A 16832-nucleotide genomic window follows, 5' to 3' on the forward strand; every position below is an offset into this window, starting at 1 on the left:
ATTTATTATTTGATTAACTAACTTCGTTTTTTTAATCTTTTTGGTTATTTACTTATTTACGTTTATATTAACCAAAAAAAAAAAAAAAAAAAAAAAAAAAACAAACAAAAAACAAAAAATAGCAAGGTATAATGCCCCAAGTTTGAAACAGTCCACCACTCCAATAATATTAACAAACTAATAATTTATAATAGGCAACTATTCATATGAACTTTCTTGAACTTACCAAGGGCATACTAATAAGTTCAATAACCTGGTGTCCACGTAAATCCGTTCTAAAGCTTGTGCAGAGAGTTAACTAACAATATTTTGAATGTGTCATATTTTGAACATTATGTTTCGGTATAAAATTTTACTTATCAACCACTAGATTCTATTTATAAGTCATTATGTTATAAAGCATTGTTGGTGATTTTATATCACTAATATTATTTGAGTGTAATGAGGTTAATTTGCTAATCAATTTCATTTTGACAATTATTGGACAAATTAGTATGATACGGAGTGCATATTTATTTAATTTTGTTTTTGATGAAAGTATACTTCTATTTAGGGGGGTCCGGGGGCAGTGCCCATGGGAGCGGGGTCCAAGGGGTGGTAGTCAATGGTTGGGTCTAAGGGGTAGAGCCTCTGGCTGGGGTCGAGTGTACCCTCAAAATCCGTATTTTCTGTAAATACATACGGTTTTGTGATCCATATTTTAGACCCGGTTTTAAATTAGTTTATGACCGTTTTGGATAAGTTTTGGGACATAAAACTGTCATTTGGCAGTTTTAAGACAGGAGGTTGTTTCCTGTTATATGATCAATTTTCGAAATCATTTTGGGTACAGATCTTCATAACATCTTCTTCATCCTCCATTCTAGAAAACAGTGAGTTTTATCCAATTAGAGATTTTTGAGTTTACCTTCGAAATGCTTTAATCTGAAAGTGTTTGACAATTCTCATTGATCCAAACAATTCTATACCCCAAGCAATTATATACCCTGATTTTCTAACAACCAATAACTTATACAATTCTATATGTTTCAATATATAGTTTTTTAGTGTAACAAGTTTAGGTTCCTTTATGTATTGTTATCAGAACGATCGCTCGTTAATAAGATCATTAACTCTAATTTCTTTGTTAAATAAGTGGAAATATGTAACTGTAAAACAAAACTCTTTTTTTAGTATATGAAATCTCCAATATAAAATATACATATAAAATATGATTGGTTTATTAATTTATTCTATCTTCTATATACATTATGATGGTGGAATCTTTTGATCCAAAATCCAAGGGAAATAATATTGCATTGCAAGCATCTGTGGTTTAAGTAATATCAAAATCAATTTACAAATTATAATAGCTCCCTTTGGTTTTAAGTTTTAACATATTATGCGCTTAAGTATAAAATACATAATACATAATAATGGATTCAAAAGATCTAAGGCCAATTGCCATGCCATGCCAACCATACTCCTGCTGTCTTTCCTCCTCCACTTGCTCAAATTTTCATCAATAAAATCATAAATTTTGATTTATTTTTATTAAAGTAATTTCAATTTGATTTCCACACATTATTCTCTCTATATAAAACGTTTCTTGTTGAAATTCTAAATAATAATTAATATCCTATAAATTAATCAAATCCAAGGGTGTTTCATATCTTAATAACCTTTTAACTATTAATCAAGTCTCTATTTCTTTAATAAATCATTAAAAGCTGTTAAAAAGTAAAAAAGTTGATCTATGTTAATTAAACATAAGAAAGACAAAAAAAAACTTAATCTATATTATTATAAATGAAACTTTTTGCATCAGTTCAAGTTTATGTTGATAAATATATAATTTTGATGATTATACGAGATATTAAACAAATTTGATGCCTTTTTTTAAATTCATTTTAAATTTTAATAAAGAAAACTTATCATATGATATGACACTCTTCAGCAGCAGAAACAGATATTAAGTTCAACTAAAAAAATATGGACAACAATGTTTGGATTATTAAGCCACAAAGTGAACAATACACCATGGCATAAAAAGAATATTCTTTTTGATTTTTCTTAATAAAAAAACACATCAACCCGCAAATATCGGGCTTTTCATACCTGAAAGTTGATTCAATAAAGATAAATTATAATATAATTTACTATTAATAGTATTATAGGTTGTATGGTAGATTATTTAGAGAAAACTACATAATGATCCTTGTGGTTTGTCCCAGCGTGCAAGTATAGTCCAAGTTTTAGAAAACCGATGTCAAAAATCCACATGGTTTCAAAATCAGATACATTTTGTCTCTGTCTCAGTTAACGTCACATGAGCTCCGTTAGAAAGCCCTCACATGCGCTACACATAAGGCAAATATGTCTTTCCACATATCCTTTTGCAAGCTAATTCTTGACGCCAAATGTCTCAATAAATATGCATATGACATTCATATTACGTTTGTAACATGTCGTTACCATTTTCCCCCAAGAGAACACTTTCCTAGTCTACATTCTTAGCATCGACCTCAAATCATACCACAATGGTTGAAATAAAGTAACTTGTTAGAAAATGGCACCATTTTTAAACCAATAACCCGGACCATCCAAGTAAGCATGTTCGTTTGGATGGATTGGTTTGATCCGATCCAATCAAGGGAATCCGAATATATTTCGATTTTCAAAACATCGATCCGAATAGTCCAAACTAAATTTAAATCTGATCCGATTCAAACAAATTACAATTCGGTTGGATCGGTTTTTAGAATTCGGTTTTCAAAAGGCAAGGCATTTTGAAAAATATATAACTTGAATATTAGCAAAATCTACAAAGAAACTATTTTTTTTTTGTAAATTATAATTTATGAACAAATACTAAGAAAATATATTATAGGTAATATTTCATTACAAAAAACTTTTGATAGTAATTTAAGGTAGTATATTCGATGAAAATTTCTAATAACTAAAAATAATAATTTAGTAAATTTATAAATAGTTAAAGATACATATGAAAAATAGATAATAAGTTGTTATTCGGTTTTTTTGGACTATTCGGTCCTTAGTTTATAAACCAAAATCAATCTGAAATCCAAAATAATAATTCGGTTTTGCTGAAAACCAATTCAAAAATCCAAATATCCGAACCAAATAGTCCGATCCAAATTGTCCAATTGGACAATTCGGTTTTATCCAGATAATGAACAACCCTACATCCAAGAACCAACCAGTGAACTTGATTTGAAGTAGTACAATAAGTTGTACTTGGTTATTACATTTGCTGTTGAAACCCATTTCATATCAGAAAGTTTAACGATTATGTTTGTGTTTTTACGGGGATGTTACAAAATATAGGGAACCAACCACTGAACTTGATTCAAAGGAGTACAATAAGTTGTACTCCGTTATTCATTTGTTGTCGAAACCCATTTCATATCAGAAAGCTTAACAATTTTGTTTGTGTGTTTTACAAGGATGTTACGAAATATAGTTACAATGCAGGTTATTCATGGAGGTGTTTTCACAAAATCACCTAAAAATTTGTAAAATCATGGGAAGGTGACATTCGTGGACTATGCCGAAGTAGAGGACTTCTCTGTTCACAAGGTTGACATGATGATGAAATAGATGGCTATAGAAAAAGGAACCCGTATATGACCATATTTGCATGCTCGAAACAAAGTTGAATTTCATACTATTACCTCTTGGTAATGATTAAGATGTCCTAATTGTTAAGGTATGCAATACATCATCTCTAGTCATAGTTATTATTGAGAAAATAAATGATGATCCATCAACTAAAATGAAACAATGTAAGAAAAAGATTAAAAAACAATGGATCTTGTAGCAAAAAACTCGAATTTGACCTAAATGTTTCATGTGGCGGTTCCTAGAGTAAATATATTTACCATGTTGATTTCTTAAGGATTTTAGTCCCTTTTAGTAACCATCATCATCCTTTAATGGGGATTTTTGACTTAGAAGAATAACATTCCATGACAGAGACTAAGGTGTTGTTTGTTTTTTTAAAGCCAAAATGTCTGCAGTCTGCGGACCACATCTGCAAGCCTCTGCGGCAGAAGAGGTGGACCAAATGTCTGCAGTCTGCAATAAGAAGACTGTTTGTTTTTAACGTCTGCAGTTGTTGAAATAAATTAATTTTTCAAACTTAATTCCATATCATAAACATTAAAAATGTATTTTCAGCAAAAAGAGAAAGAAAAAAAAACAGGTGGTCTTTTTTTTTTTTTTTTTTTTAAGGTTAAAATGAGGTCTGAAGACCTTTGAAGACAGTGGCCCATGTCTGCACCAGGAAGACCTCGCGCAGACGTTTTTTGGTCTGCGCACTTCCAAAAAACAAACACTCTGCGAGGGCATATGTCTGCGCGGCGCAGACAAAAGTGGTTGCGCAGCTCTTCACAAAAAAAACAAACATCCCCTAAAAGAATGTCCCAATGGTATATGTTGGTGTACCACTCTTATATGTAAATGTCCAAATGGTAGATATTTGATGTTTGAGCCCATGTTAAACAAGAAAATGAATTTTTTATCCATTATTTGAGCCATGAGGTCATGATATACCGTACAATGGAAATTTAGAGAAAGATTACGATTTCAATATTGAAACTAAATATGGTTGTGAAGTGTCAGGTTGATTACCAAACAATGTATAAAGTATACAAAATTGGTAGTGACAATATGACATAGTTTCACATTGGTGTGTAACCTTTAATGGAAGTACTTAGTGCAAGTGATGCAAAGCTTAGTGACACAAGTATGGAAATTAAAGAAATAGAAGTGATTAATACAAAAAGATTTATGTTATTATGGTATGAAGGGGATATCACATAGAGGATGTAGTTAAACTTGAGCAAACTAACAAGATCTTTAACAAGGGTAGTATATGAGGCGAAGTTTTCCCTTGTTGAAATCTACAATGACAAGAAACTACTAAAGGAAGTGATACATAATCTTTATATATATATATATATATATATATATATATATATATATATATATATATATATATATATATATATATATATATATATATATATAGAGAGAGAGAGAGAGAGAGAGAGAGGAGCGTTGGAACCACCGGAACCAGTCATGATTTCATATAACGGTTCGGTTACCGGTACTTTAGTTTTAGCAAAACCGGTTCTGGTCCACAAAAACCGGTTAAAAAACCGGAACCAGTCCGGAAGTTTAAAGACAAAAACCATGCAATTTTTTTATAAATATTTTGTAGTCATATGAATGTGTAGTTATAAGTTACATTACAAAGACTAGAAAACGATACAAAAATGCAATAGCTTGCATTTTTTTTGTACTAAATAGCCAGCGAACAAATAAAGTTAAAATGCATGCTTTTAAAATGACGTAAATTTTATGCATTTAGAGTTTAAAAGTATGTTTAATACGTAGTATAATCTTAAGAAAACATCATATCTTTATACACTTGGTTGGAATATGCATACAGAAGATGATCATTAATCTAATTATAATTCTTATAATATAAAAAAAACTAATCAGTAATTAGTAATGATCGATATTATGAATTGCATCGTCATTAGTTTCATCTTATTTATAACCGGTTTTTGTTTGAAAAAATTACTAGAAAATCGGGACCGAAACCGACTTTGGAACCGGCGGTCCGGTTACCAGTTCTTATAATATCGCAATACCGGTTCTGGTTCGGTTCCAATGCTCATCCCTAGACATCATTATCCAAATGTTTGCCAACTCCATAATCGCCTACCTAGGTTGAGGTTTGTCTATGATGTGACCATGATTGTTAGGCTTCCACATTGACAAAGTGAGAACACTATGTTACTCTAAGGGTAATCGAATAATCATGCGTTAATATTTATACTAGAATTTACTTGCTACACATATACAAAGTTTACATCACAGATGATTTTGACGAATTCTTAATTTGTGATTTAAACATAGACGTTAGAGGTATATGTGGAATGACCAAGGTTTTGAAAACCGGACCGAAGACCGAACCAGTCGTCTTACTGGTTCGATGGTTCAGGTGGTCGAACCGGTCTCAAAAACCGGAAAAACCGGATAATGTCATAATTATATTTAATTATATAAAAAATACAAAAAATAATAAAAATAAATATTTTTTAAAATTTCCGGTTTTGACCGGTTCAACCGGGAACCGGTCCCGGATCCGGTTCTTAAAGGCCAAAAAACCGGTAATCGTTTGAACCGGTGAAAACAGGTTTTCACCGGTTCAAACGATTACCGGTTTTTTGGCCTTTAAGAACCGGATCCGGGACCAGGTTTTCACCGGTTCAAACGATTACCGGTTTTTTGGCCTTTAAGAACCGGATCCGGGACCGGTTCCCGGTTGAACCGGTCGAACCGGCCGGTCCGGTTCAGTTTTCAAAACATGGGGAATGACAGATAATTGTGTGTGATGCATATGAGGCTTCTCTACTAGAGCTTAGACGAAAATAACTAAAGCAGGCCGGGACCAAATGTGCTTGATTTTGAAACCATGGATAATATTTGTTTTCCGAGTATCAATAACATAATATGTTATGTTAAACTTATATGATGAAATTACACACTATTACTATAAAAAATACTGTTTTTTTTATTGTGAAAAGGTTATACAGTATTTTATAAATTTAATGAGAACAAAAATAAAATACAACAGCCATTAAGTTATTTCTTAAAGTTTTGCATTAAAATATATGAGTGGGGCACAGAGGTTACCTGTCGGCGTAGGTGATACGTGTCCTCATTCGCTTTTACAAACGGCTCGGATCGGCTCCTTTTCAAGTGGTCCACTACGACAGCTCATCAAAAAATGAATGGGTATTGACTATTTACCAAGTATGATGTATACATGCATAAACATTACCAATTCCATATAATTTTTTTTTTTTTTTTTTTTTTTTTACGGCAGCCAATATGTTGGTATTATGGTATAAACTTTCAATAATCTTAATCTAAAAGGTACATGTTAAAAAACGACAAGATCCATAGTTTAAAATTATATTTTTACAAATAATTATGTAGGTCTAAATGTATTTTAAATATTGATCTCATATTGATATATTTTTAGTTTAACTTTAAATGTAGTAGAAGTTTGAAAAAAATTTACAAAAAATTTAATGTTTATTTATTTATTTATTAACTTATTTAATTTATCAAAAACTACTCAAAATTTTAAAATACCCAAATTAACCATATTTTGGTAGTGCTCTATAAATAGTGGTTGCCCATTTTCAAAATGGTGGTTGATGTTGGAAATTTTAGTATAACATATAGGGTTTGTCTCCCAACACTAGGCCTGGCAATCGTGTCGTGTTCGGGTTGGCGTGTCGCGGGTTGGCGGGTTGGCGTGTCAAAATATGTCAACCCAAACACGACCCATTTAAATATACAGGTCACGGGTTGGCGGGTCACGGGTTGGCGGGTTTGGAACGTAAACCCATATATGACCCGTCAACCCATTTATTTATACGGGTTTACAGGTTGGCGGGTTCGTGGGTCATATTTGGGTTCGTGGGTCCGAATTTTAGACATTTAGGTCTTAAACATTCAAATGAAAATTAAAAACATTCATAGAAATATGTTACAGACTTAGCCTTATAGGTCACGACTTACGACCTTAGACCATTCACCACGAGTCAAAATGTCAAAACAGTCGAATGGTCTATGAATCAATGGTATATATTATATAATATTTATTAAATATTAATACTTGATACATAAATACATTTAAAAATAAAATAAATTTTTTATTAAGAATATAAACGGGTTGGCGGGTCAACCCGTTTATTTTTTGAGAAACCCATATATGACCCATTTAATAAACGGGTTGGTGGGTTGGCGTGTTAGCGGGTTAGCGGGTTGAAAAACTCAACCCAAACCCATTTATTTCGTGTCGTGTCGCGGGTCGTGTCGCGTGTCGTGTCGAGAATTGCCAGCCCTACCCAACACCCCTCGATATATATGCAACAACGAAAAACTCGTTCGATGAACACATATTCGTGAGAAGAAAACTTATTACTCCAAAATGCCTTTAACAACGTTGCTCACTTGTTTGATTTTTGAAGTGGTGAAGACCAAGGTTGTCAAGATCGGGATCCTACCTAGGATCGATTTTGGGTTTGCAAGATCGGGATCGTAAGATCAGGATCGAGATCCTAAGATCCCACAAAATAGAATATAATTTTAATTTATAATATTTAATCATGAAAACTATTTCAAACATTTAGTTTTTCATTCAAAAGTTATAAAAACTTCAAAATATTAGTCATAAGTCTCAATAAAAAATGATAAATGGTAGATTGGTAAAGGATAAAAGGCATAAAGTGGTTAAAAAATTTTCATTTGAAAAAAAAAAAAAAAAAATCAAAGGAAGGTAGGATCGGATCGGATCTCGATCCTACGATCTTACGATCTTACCTGCGATCCTACCCCAAATACGATCCTTTTACGATCTGGATCGCTTTTCATACCTAGGATCGTACGATCCTACGATCCTACGATCAGGATCGCGATTTTGACAACTATGGTGAAGACAGAGAAAACAACGGTTTGATTATCTATATTAGTTTATAACCTGTGGAAACCACGGTTATAAAATTAATTAAATATTCATAGTAAAAAGTTCAAAATTATTAATCAATTATTTTATATAAAAGTTTAAATACATTATTAATTAAGAGATTTTTTTATTAGTTATGTAAAATTATAATTATTGATTCAAATAAATATGTAGAATTAATTTATCATATATATTAGACTCTTTTTATTTGTGAACTAATGAAAACAATAATATAAAATTTAAAATTTAAAATAAATAATAAATAGATTGACAAATAACATCACATTAATTAGGAGGTTTAATGAATTTAAAAAGGAGAATTAATAGAATGACAAGTGACATCATATTAATTAGGAGTTCTAATATTATGACACTTGGTAAAAGGACTACTCTTTTATTAGTATATATTTTTTTTTGGTTATTTAATATGATCACTAATCACTAAATGTCAGGTGGTGCCCTCCCTCTTTGAGGTTGAGGGTTCAAGTCTCGTCGTGGACATAGATGGAATAGATGTTGTTAGCTTAAGAGTAGATTAGATTTGCCGGTTCAAAAAAAAATATAATCTTTTTTATCTAACATTTTACAAGATTTTTAATAATATATCGTTCTAAAAAAATATTTTATTTGTTTATTATGATATTATATTTCTATTTTTTATTATAATATTGAAATTTCAAATCTATTTTTATTTTATTCTTTAAATTTATTATCCAATAATAGATTTAACTTTCATTTTATTTTTTTGTATTATTGCATTTGATAAACCTATATCTAATATAGTTAAAATTGATGTGTATTTGAATGATGTTATTGTATTTTATAGATTTTTTAAAATAAGATATTTTAATAAAAAGAAAAAAACATAAATACTATAGAACAATTCAATAAAAATATGAGAAATTAAATATCCTCCTACTTTTCTTCCTATATATCTTCCTATCATCCTATCAATTTAAAATGATGACAAGTGTATTAAATTAATGATAATATTATCCACATATGACACATGTCACAATTTTACATAGGTAGGAAGATAAGTAGGAATAAAATGTAGGAGAATATTTAATTTCTCTAAAAATATATTAAGGATAAGCCGAGGAGAAATGTCAAACTTCTTTCTTTTACTTGGTTAAAGTCTAGAATTTCTATTGTTGTTTTAAATGTTAATAATTGGTTTTTCTATCTTTTTTTCTATAACGTCTCATAAATTACTAGTCCTGGGTAGTTTTCTATTGATTATGACTTTTTTTTACCCACTAAACACATACTATTTAAAGAGACATAGTGTCCAACGATTTCAAACTTCTCTTCCCGGCCAGATCAAACATCGGTCAACCAGTTGCTGCTTACATCTGCTCCTTCTTTTGTTTCACCTTTTCTGGATCGTCTCTTTGCTGGAAGGATTCGTAGGATCAAGTTCTTATTCAATTCATTGGATTGATCAGATGGTAGGGAAGGAGGAATGGGACAATAAGAATTCAAAGAATGATGCATGAAATGTTGATAAGGTATTTGTTTCATTTTTTCTTTACGAATTTTCCAACTAATCTTGATTCAAAGAAGTTATGGACAACCTGTGAAAATATGAGAATGTTTCTGATGTATATATAGCTCGAAAATTATCCAAGTTAGGGAAACATTTTGTATTTGTGAGGTTCATTAAAGTTAGCGTACTTAACAGAATGACATCTAACGGTTAATAGGATAAGGACTAAATGTGTAGACCAAAACATTTAATAGGGACCATTTTGACAAAATCAAAAAACTAATACTAAACTGCAAAATTATGCCAGCCATAAGGACCATTTATGTAATTCCCTCTAGTAAAACTAAAGATAAATAAATAGAAACAATAATATGTAAAAATTTGATTTTAAAAACATAATTGATTTAAAATAATAATAATAATAAATTGGTTACTTGATCTATATTAAACACATAAAATAAAATAAAAAACTAATCATTATAAGGTTTATGGGAAAGAATTGATATGTGCAAGTTTTGATATAAATATAGTTGCCTTTGATTTGATTATAGGTATGAATTTATTCTTTCTTTTATGCAGACAAAAATCAGGTAGGTGCTTTGAAAGGTAAATATTCTAGTTTTGGCGAGTTTTGTTGGATATAGTTCCTACTTATTTTAATTTGTCGAGTAGATGTATAGATGTCCAGCTTGTATTTATGTCTGATTTATGAGTTACATGTTAAGCAACTTGATCATCTTTTTGTCAAGTGTGAAATGGCGGTTAAAACATAGGATGAACATTTTGCTGGTTGGAATTGGATCGGTTGGAGTTTGATTCTATTCAAGATTTGTTTTCTATGATGGATAACTTATCTATCAACTCTAGAAAAAAAGATGTAGTTGATGCAATTTTTTGTTTCGTTGTTTCGTACATTTGAAAATTCAGGAATAGCCTAGTGTTTCAAGTAGGGAAAATTAGAAAAAGTGATATAGTTGACTCCATTAAAGATATTTCTTTTTTATGGTTTACTAATATGAATTGTAAATGTTCTTTCATTTGGATTAATTGGTTAAACAATCCTTTGAACTCTTTATAATTGTTTTTCTAGCACTTTGCTAGTTCTTCTTATATATTTGGTTGCTTTCTAAAAATAGTGTTTATGACATGTTTATTTAGCAACACCCATAAATTAAATATAAAACATTATTGTAACACCCGGAATCCGGAAGACCATGAAAGGAAAGGAAAACCCTTAGTCAAAGGGGTCAACTCGTCGAGTCAATGGGAGAACTCGACGAGTCGGAGCGGGTTCCGTGTTGAGATTTAAGTGACCAACTCGTTGAGTCAAAGGGACTGACTCGACGAGTCAGGTCTGGGTTGGGAAACCCTAATTTCCGGACTTGGTACCCTATTTAAGCATCATTTCAGGCCTCCACCCCAGCCTTCATAACTCCCCTCACCTACTCACGAAACTCTAAGCAGCCATTGAGTGTCCTTAAGCTTCTCTTGCCATTTTGAGTGATTTAAAGCTAGAAGGAAGAAGGAAAACCTTAGGGGATTCAAGAAGAGACAGTAGATCTAAAGTTTAGGTAGCATTTCAGATCAATTAAAGGTATGAAGCTCATACCTTGACTGATAGTCATCTAGATCCCCTTCTTAACCTAGATTTTGTCATTTTTGGGCCATTTCCAAGGTCAATCCGAGTATTGAGCCTTTGTGGGCGAAGAGGACTTTAGATCTGAGCATTTATGAGCCTTAGGAGCTCTGAGTGAGAAGCTTTACTCAGCCATACCCTCATTTATTGGTTTGGGCCTTCATTTTAGCTTAGATTTGGTGTTCAAGCTTCATAGCTCTTTGCATGCACGTAAAGTTGGCAACTTTACGCGTAATGCTAACCCTAGGAGTCCAGATCTTCAAGTGGGAAGCATTGGGATGGATTGTAATCGTATGAATGGAGGTGACACAATTGGACTTGGCGAGTATGTTCTTGGACTCGGCGAGTCGAGTCGCAAACCCTAACCCCTTGTGGATGCTAGTTGAACCAGTGAGTTGAGGCGGTGACTCAGTGGGTTGGTCAGGACCAGGACTAGGACTAGAAGATTGAGGACTCGGCGAGTTGTGGGGTGAATCGGCGAGTCGAGTCGCGGATTGTTAGGATTTCCGAGCTTATGAACTCGACGAGTCAATAGGCTGACTCGGTGAGTAGGGTTGACCTGGAAGGTTGACTTTGACCAGGACTTTGATTTTTCCTGGAGTTGACTTAGTTTGACTTTTGGAGGTCAGTTTGGGGCTAAGTGTAATATTGTTTTTGGTAGCTCGGGGAGCTAGAGGAACAGCGGTTTGGGAGTTGTCAGTCAGCAGTCAGAAGCTTGTCGGCAAGAGCTTCAACAGGGCAAGGTGAGTTTCCCTTTGTGTGGATGGGTCTACGGCCATAATGCCGACCCATGTAGTTATGAGTAGGAAGACCCGGGGGTTAGCCCTAGGCACAATATGCTAGTATAGTATTCAGGACCAAGGTCCAATGATAGCGGGCGGGTGCCTAAGGAATGGTTTATATGATAGTTTATATTTGTTGTGTGTGTGATACATGTATGTGCCTGGTAGGGAGGTGAGTGTGGGCAAGGTCCCGTATCTCACCAATAACAGAGTATGGACGATGTTCCATATCTCATTAGCAGCAGAGCAAGGGCGAGGCCCAAGTTAGGAAGGGAGTGAGTGTGGGCTGGGCCCGTATATCACTATCAGAAGGAGTGTGGTCGGGGTTCCATGACTCATCAGTAGAAGGACAAGGGTGAGGCCCAAGATAGGCGAGGCCTTAGAACAAGATTTGGTAGTATATGTTTAGTTTATGTGTTGTGGTATGTTTATGTGTTAGTATATGTTAGCGAGCAGGGCCCAAAGATAGGCGGGACCTAAGAGAAACATATATGTACACCGAGCGGGGCTCGAAGCCAGGCGGGGCCTGTTGTAGCGGGCGAGGCCCGATATTTGCAGTATGCAGTTTTGTGTGGTATGTGGTAGGTTGGGGGAACTCACTAAGCTTCGTGCTTACGGTTTTCAGTTTTGGTTTCAGGTACTTCCGGTAGCGAAGGGAAAAGCTCGGGGTGATCGCATGACACACACCATTGATTAGTCAGTCTGTGATGTTTTACTCTGATAATGAAAATATGTTTTGGAATTAACACTCTGATTTATGCTATGAGTTTATTTATGGTTTGACAATTATGTTTTAAGTAATGCTTTAAAAAGAAATTTTTGTCATGATTTTGGGGTCGTTACAATTATATTCCCTCTATCCCAATCTAATAATTCATGTTTCCTTTTTGGTTTGTCCCAAAATAATAGTCTATTTCTAAAAATAAATACATCTTGTACGAAAATATATCTCATTATTAGTTAACATACCATGGAATTAAATACAACAAAATGATGAAATTGAATGTAACAAAAGGGTATGATTATTATTTCATTTAATAAAGTTAATGATAATTAATGTTTTTTTTAATCTGTATATTTTTTTGTCTGTAGACAATAATTTTCAGACGGAGGAAGTACATAATAATGCGATTAACGAAAAAGATTTAAAAAAATGCATGATTAGTTAAAAATCAACTAATCAAGCATCCATGTCTATGAGGTTGAAGGGGTATCTACTCTCTAATACGTTGAGGGGGTGAGATTGACATATGTTAGGTGGAATCTTATTTGGAGCTCGGCAAAGAAGGAGAACATCCCAAGGTTTTGTGTTGAGTTTGACACTCTCTTGTTGTTTATTTCTTATAAGCAAATAATGAGATGTTGCTTCTTTTTATTAGTCTAGTTTATCATGTACTCGTTCTTTTAGTTGACAAAAAGTCAGAGTATAGTCTTATGAAATACTAAAGGTAAATGTTATCGTTTGAGATATAGATCAACACCCGAGTCTTAACTAAATCGGATCGATATAAATATTAAATAATTTATGGACCCTAAGTTTGTTAACGTTACCTACTATTACATCCAAAAGTATTAATTAAATATTCATATAATTTTCTTTTGAATTGATAAGGGCAAATGAATATGTGATTTTTGTGGTTGTGACTTGCAGAAAAAATTGTTAACTTGATTGGTGATGACTGGTGTTTGATAATGACCCTCCACGTGGTATGTTGGATCTTCTATTGTCTCTTCTTCTTCCTAGTCCCCACACATTTTCTATGGTCTCTCCTTCACTCAATCCTACACCCCCACGTCTCCTCTTCCATATCGAACAAAACATGCAATACTTATGTTCCTTGTATACAAAGAATTGATTGGACGTAGAGCATTTTTCTTAGGATGTCTAAATCTTATGTTTTTTTTTAACGGCAGGCATATATTAAAAACTTTTGTGATCATGAAATATTGACAATGCTTTCATAGTGGTTCGTATACTTGTCATTTAATATCGTTTATCGAACGAATATTTATTATTTTATGATAAACATAGATAATTTGAAGAAATTGTATATTTGTACAACTTTATTATATATCTTAAACAGTTCGGATCCATTTTTTAAGAAATATTAACGAATAAAATTGTGATATTAGTATTTTTCATTCTAAAATGATTTACATGTTTGAATATTATATACATTTTTTTTTATAAAAACGGATTTCTATATATTTATATACTTAATAAATACTTATTTTTATAACTAAATATTTCATATACAAAAAATTTTTTGAAGAAAGTTTTTATATATAAAATATAAGATTTTTATGTGAAAATACGTTTTTTTTTTGTATAAATATGATGTTATAAAGAAAAAACATATTTCAAACAATTCTTTGAGAAAAAAAGTTGTAAAAAAACTAAAGTTATGATGAATTCATAACAAAATTATAAAATTTAGGGAAAAAGGGTAAAACGTGGACCAAATTTGTAACAAAATTTAAAATTTGGGCCAAAAGTGTAAATTTTGGATCAAATTTGTAATAAATTTTAAAATCTGAGCCAAAAATATAATTTTTGAAAGTTAGATGACCTGTTGACCGGGTCAAAGGGTTAAATTGAATACGATTACCGGTATTTGGGACTTAATTGAATAAAAAAAATATATAGGGACTAAATCGATTATGAGGCCAATATGTAGGGACTTTATTGCAGTTTTACCTTATTCAAAAAGAAGAATTAATAATAATAATAAGTAATATGTATGTAATTTTTTATGAATGACAACAAGAAAACCGCTATCTAGGAGCTAACAAAAATAAAAAATTAAGACGACATTGATTTATGCATACATGCAGTCCAATTAATACTAGCATTAGCGTTCCTAAAGGAAAACCAACAGAAAAAATGTTTAACAATATTGCCAAAAATAATTTGTTTCTTATACTTAAATAGGTGGAAAAAAACCGCATTTCTATAAGGTCAAATCACCCAAATGACCGTCATACACATAAAGTCTACAATCGTCTGTATCATTCTAGCCACCAGTCAACAATATCTACAATATCTGAAGGCACCAAAAAGGTAGGAATCGGCACATCAAGCCACAACTCGACCCGTCTCCAAATTTCTTGAGCTAAGACACATTGAAAGAACAAATGCGACAAGTCTTTTGGATCAATCTGACAAATAAATAGGACATAACACTGAATCCAACTCCACACCTCTATCCATCAAAATCGATCTAAGAGGAAGCCTCTACAACAAAAAATGCCACAAAAGACATTTAACTTTATAGGTACGAATTTGTTCCATCTCGTAACAACGCTTCCCACCAGAAGTCTAATAGAATAGATTTGTCTCCTAGCCAACTTGACAGAAAAACTATCACTAGGATCAAAGTCCCAACTCCAGGGATAAAAGTGGTATATGTGGGCCATTCGATGATTTAGTGATGACACCCTAAGTGCTTGGCCAAGCCTGGATTCAGTTGATGTGTTTAATAGTAGTCTGTTGTCAGTCGTCATAAATCGAAAATCGGGAAACAATACATAGACTGAGAAAATGATTAAATCCATGTCTCATGTCTATACAATATCTAGAATGAAGGAATATATGATCCCTTATCTAAAGAACGCGTTATTGATAAGATTAGAGTTAACAGCGACTTTTGAAAGCTACAATTGCTAGTCGGATTATGAAGTCGTATTTGGAAAATAGTTATTAGACTTATCCAAGTGGGAGACTGTTAGATTAGGTGTCTAAGCCCATAACTATTTTGGTATGTACTTGACCCGATTATGAGCATGGTCCTTTTGGGTTGCCTTCACCATAGCAACTAATATGATGAATTAAGGAGAAAGAGGATTAATTATGATTTATTAATATATTATAAGAATAATATATTAAAGGACAAATCATATTGTTTAATTAATATTAGTCAAGAATTAATTAAGAATTAATTTTGTGGCTAAAAGAGATTCATTAAATAAAGGGTACTGATACTGTAATTATAAGATAATTACAAAGTTGGGCTTAGGATCCATAAAGGAAGCATGGACGAATATAGTCCATATAGAAATCGTCTAAGGGCCTTCTGGAAGGGTCTTTGGGCTGCTTAAGGATTAAGCAGTTGGATTAGGGTTTCCTAGTTGGTAACCCTAGAAGCCTAAGTATAAAAGTAACCCTTGGGTAAGCCAAAAACGTCCCTAACCTTCTAAGAGAAACCCTAGGACGTTTTTGGTGCCTCTTCCCTCTCTCCTTGTTCATCTTGTTACTTATGGTGTTTGTGACTCTATTAGAGGTGAAACATTTGAGGCACTAAGCTTTTAGAAGTCAAGATCAAGAAGTTTTGTGATTGTTATTGCTACATAAGAATCAAGGTAAGATCTAAACCT

This window comes from Lactuca sativa, chromosome 6 (assembly GCF_002870075.4).
Source record: "Lactuca sativa cultivar Salinas chromosome 6, Lsat_Salinas_v11, whole genome shotgun sequence".
Classification (NCBI taxonomy): Eukaryota; Viridiplantae; Streptophyta; class Magnoliopsida; order Asterales; family Asteraceae; genus Lactuca; species Lactuca sativa.